The following is a 4,112-nucleotide window of genomic DNA, read 5'->3' as shown; positions in this document are numbered from 1 at the left end:
AACTACTTTAACGAAATAGTTAAGTTTATAATAAAAACACTGAATTATTTACAAAGAATAATTTATCTTTCAAAAAAAAGATGAGTTTTCAACAAAATAGTTACATTTTCAATAAAAAAAATAAATTCTTTACAAAAAATAGTTTAACTTTAAATGAAATAGTTGAATTTTCAACTTGAAAATATAAAATTTGAAGAAAATAGTTAAATTTGTAATAAAAACAATGAATTATTTACAAAAAATAGTTTAATTTTAAACAAAAAGATGCCTTTTTAACAAAATTAATTAATTTTCAAGAAATTGATTAAATATTCAATCAAAAAAATTAATTCTTCATCAAGAATAGTTTAATAGTAAACAAAAAGATGAATTAAAAAAAATTTCAGCTTGAAAACGTAAATTTTCAAGAAAATTATTAAATTTTCAAGTATAAAAATTATTTCTTCACAAAGAATAGTTTATCTTTAAACAAAAAAAGTCTTGAAGGAAATAGTTAAGCTTATAATAAAAACAGTAAATTATTTACAAACAATAGTTTGTCTTTTAACAAAATAGTTAAATTTTCAATAAAAAAATGATTTTTTTACAAAGAATAGTTTAACTTTTAAGAAAAAGATGACTTTTCAACAATATGGTTGAATTTTCAACCTGAAAAATATCAATTTTCTACGAAACAGTTAAATTTTTAATAAAAAAATGAATTGTTTACCAAGAATAGTTTAATTTTCAACAAAAAGATGCCTTTTTAACCAAATAAATTAATTTCTTTTAACAAAAAGATAAATTTTCAGCAAAATAATTACATTTTCAACCAAAATAGTAATTCTGTAAGAAGAAAAATTGAACATTAAACAAAGAGATGAATTTTTAACTAAACAAATTAAATTTCAACCTGAAAATATGAAGTTTCAAGAAAATTATTAAATTTTTAACAAAAAAAAAAAATGAATTTATTACAAAGAATAGTTTAATATTAAACAAAAAGACGACATTTTAATAAATCAAATTAATTTTCAATTTGAAGATTATAACATTTTCCAGAAAATGATTAGATTTTCAATAAAAATGAATTCATTACAAAGAATAGTTTAAATTTGAACAAAAAATGACTTCTTAGCGAAATAATTAAATTTATAATAAAAAATTAATTATTTGAAAAAATAGTTTAACTTTTAATGAAATAGTTGAATTTTCAACTTGAAAATATAAAATTCTAACAAAATAGTTAAATCTATAATAAAAACAATGTATTCGTTACAAAGAACAGTTTCACCTTCAACAAAAAGATGTCTTTTCAACAAAATCGTTGAATTTTAACCTAAAAAATATGAACTTTCCACGAAATATTTGAATTTTCAACAACAAAAATTAATTGTTTATCAAGAATAGTTTAATTTTAAACAAGAAGATGCCTCGTTAACAAAACAAATTAATTTTCAAGAAAATTATTAAATTTTCATTTAAAAAAATTAATTCTTTGCCAAGAATAGTTTAATCTTAAATAAAAAGATGAATCAAACAAAAAAATTTAATTTTCAATAAAATTATAAAATTTTCAAACATGAAGATTAATTCTTTATAGAGAATAGTTCATCTTTCAACAAAAAGATGAGTTTTCAATAAAAAAATTCTACACAAAGAATAGTAATTAAACAAAAAGACGACTTTTTAATAAAACAAGTTAATTTTCAGTTTGAAAATTATTAGATTTCCAATAAAAAATAAATTCATTACAAACAATAGCTTAAATTTGAACAAAAAATGACTTTTCAGCAAAATAATTAAATTTATAATCAATAAATGAATTGTTTGAAAAGAATAATTAGATTTTTAAACAAAATAGTTGAATTTTTAACAATATGTTTGAATTTTCAACCTAAAAAATGTCAATTTTCTAAGAAATACTTAAATTTTCAATAAAAACATTGTTTACCAATAAAAGTTTAATTTTAAACAAAAAGATGCCTCTTTAACGAAAAAAATTAATTTACAAGAAAATGATTAAATTTTCATTTAAAAAAATAAATTCTTTGCCAAGAATAGTTTAATCTTAAATAAAAAGATGAATCAAACAAAGAAATAATAATTTTCAGCTCGAAAATGTGAATTTTCAAAAAAATTAGTAAATTTTCAACCATGAAAATTAATTCTTTTTAGAGAATATTTTATCTTTCAACAAAAAGATGAGTTTAAAAAGAAAGAAATTTTATACAAAGAATCGTTTAATATTAAACAACTTGCTCCGATTTTGCATTCAAGTCTTGCTCGGGGGTTTTTGGGGTCGCTGAATCCGATTATGAAGTGAAAATAAAAAAAATAGCGGATCCAATATGGCGGACGAAAATACAAAAAAGGCTCAATTTGAATAAATCTAGATACTTACGGTTTTTTGGGGTCGCTTAATCAGAATTTGAAGTCTACATTTGAAAATTCAAAATGGTGGGCGAAAAGACAAAAACGGACCAATTTAGATAAATCTCGGTACTTACGGGTTTTTGGGATCGCTGAATCCGAATCTGAAGTCAGCATTTGAACATTTTAAATGGCGGCCGAAAATACAAAAAACGGCTTGATTTGGATAAATCTTGGTACTTAAAAATTGAAAAATTCAAAATGGCCAGACTAAACTATACAAAGTAGATCCTACTGTTGGCTTCGTAGAATTTACTTAGCCGTTTTTTTTTATTTTCGTCAGCAATTTAAAAATTTTGACATTAGATTCGGATTCAGCGACCTCAAAAGCCCGTAAGTGCCAAGATTCATCCAAATCGAGCCTTTTTGTATTTTCGTCCACCATATTGGATCCGCCATTTAAAATATTCGAATTTTGACTTCAGTTTCGGGTTCAGCGACCCCCAAAACCGGTAAAAGTACCAAGATTTATCTAAATCAAGCCGTTTTTTTGTATTTTTGTTCGCCATATTGGATATGCCATTTTGAATTTCTTAATTTTGACTTTAGATTCGGATTCAGCGACCCCAAGATACAAATTTTCAAGATAAAAAATATTCCTGACATTTTTGGCACTTTTTGTCGAATTCTCTCTGCCAACGAAGTGGTTAAACACAAATATGAATTAGAAACGAAAATTAAATTTCAACTTGTAAATGTGAATTTTCAAGAAAATGATTAAATTTTCTACCATAAAAACTAATTCATTATAAAGCACAGTTGAACTTTCAACAAAAAATGACTTTAACAAAATAGTTAAGTTTGTAATAAAAACAGTGAATTCTTTACAAAGAATAGTTTATGTTTCAACAAAAAGGTGACTTTTCAATCAAAAAAATAAATTCTGTACAAAGAATAGTTTAATATTAAACAAAAAGACGACTTTTTAATAAAACCAAATAATTTTCAAGAAACTTATTAGATTTACAATAAAAAATAAATTCATTACAAAGAATAGTTTAAATTTGAACAAAAAATGACTTTTCAGCAAAATAATTAAATTTATAATAAGAAAAATGAATTCTTTAAAAAGAATAATTAAGCTTTTAAACAAAATAGTTGAATTTTCAACAGAATAATGAAATTTTCAATAAAAAATTGATTCTTTTCAAAGAATAGTTTAACTTTAAATGAAACAGTTGAATTTTCAACTTGAAAATATAAAATTTAAAAAAAAAAAGTTAAATATATAATAAAAACAATGAATTATTTACAAAGAATAGTTTATCTTTCGACAAAAAGATGACTTTTCAACAATATAGTTGAATTCTCAACCTGAAAAATATGAATTTTCAACGAAATAGTTAAATTTTCAATAAAAAAATTAATTCTTTACCAAGAATAGTTTAATTTTCAACCAAAAAAAGTAATTCTTTACAAATAATAGTTTAATATTAAACAAAAAGATGAATTGAAAAAAAAATTTATTTTTAACTTGAAAATGTTAAGTTTCAAGAAAATGATAAAATTTTCAACCATAAAAATTAATGCTTTATAAAGAATAGTTTATCTTTCAACAAAAAATGACTTCAACAAAAAAATGAATTTTTAAACGTAAAAAATAAATCTTGTACAAAGAATAGTTTAATATTAAACAAAAAGACGACTTTTTAATAAAACAAATTAATTTTCAATTTGAAAATTATAAAATTTTCAAGAAA

The sequence above is a fragment of the Belonocnema kinseyi genome, chromosome 4, assembly GCF_010883055.1.
Source record: "Belonocnema kinseyi isolate 2016_QV_RU_SX_M_011 chromosome 4, B_treatae_v1, whole genome shotgun sequence".
In the NCBI taxonomy this organism is placed as follows: domain Eukaryota; kingdom Metazoa; phylum Arthropoda; class Insecta; order Hymenoptera; family Cynipidae; genus Belonocnema; species Belonocnema kinseyi.
This window is presented reverse-complemented; position numbering follows the sequence as displayed.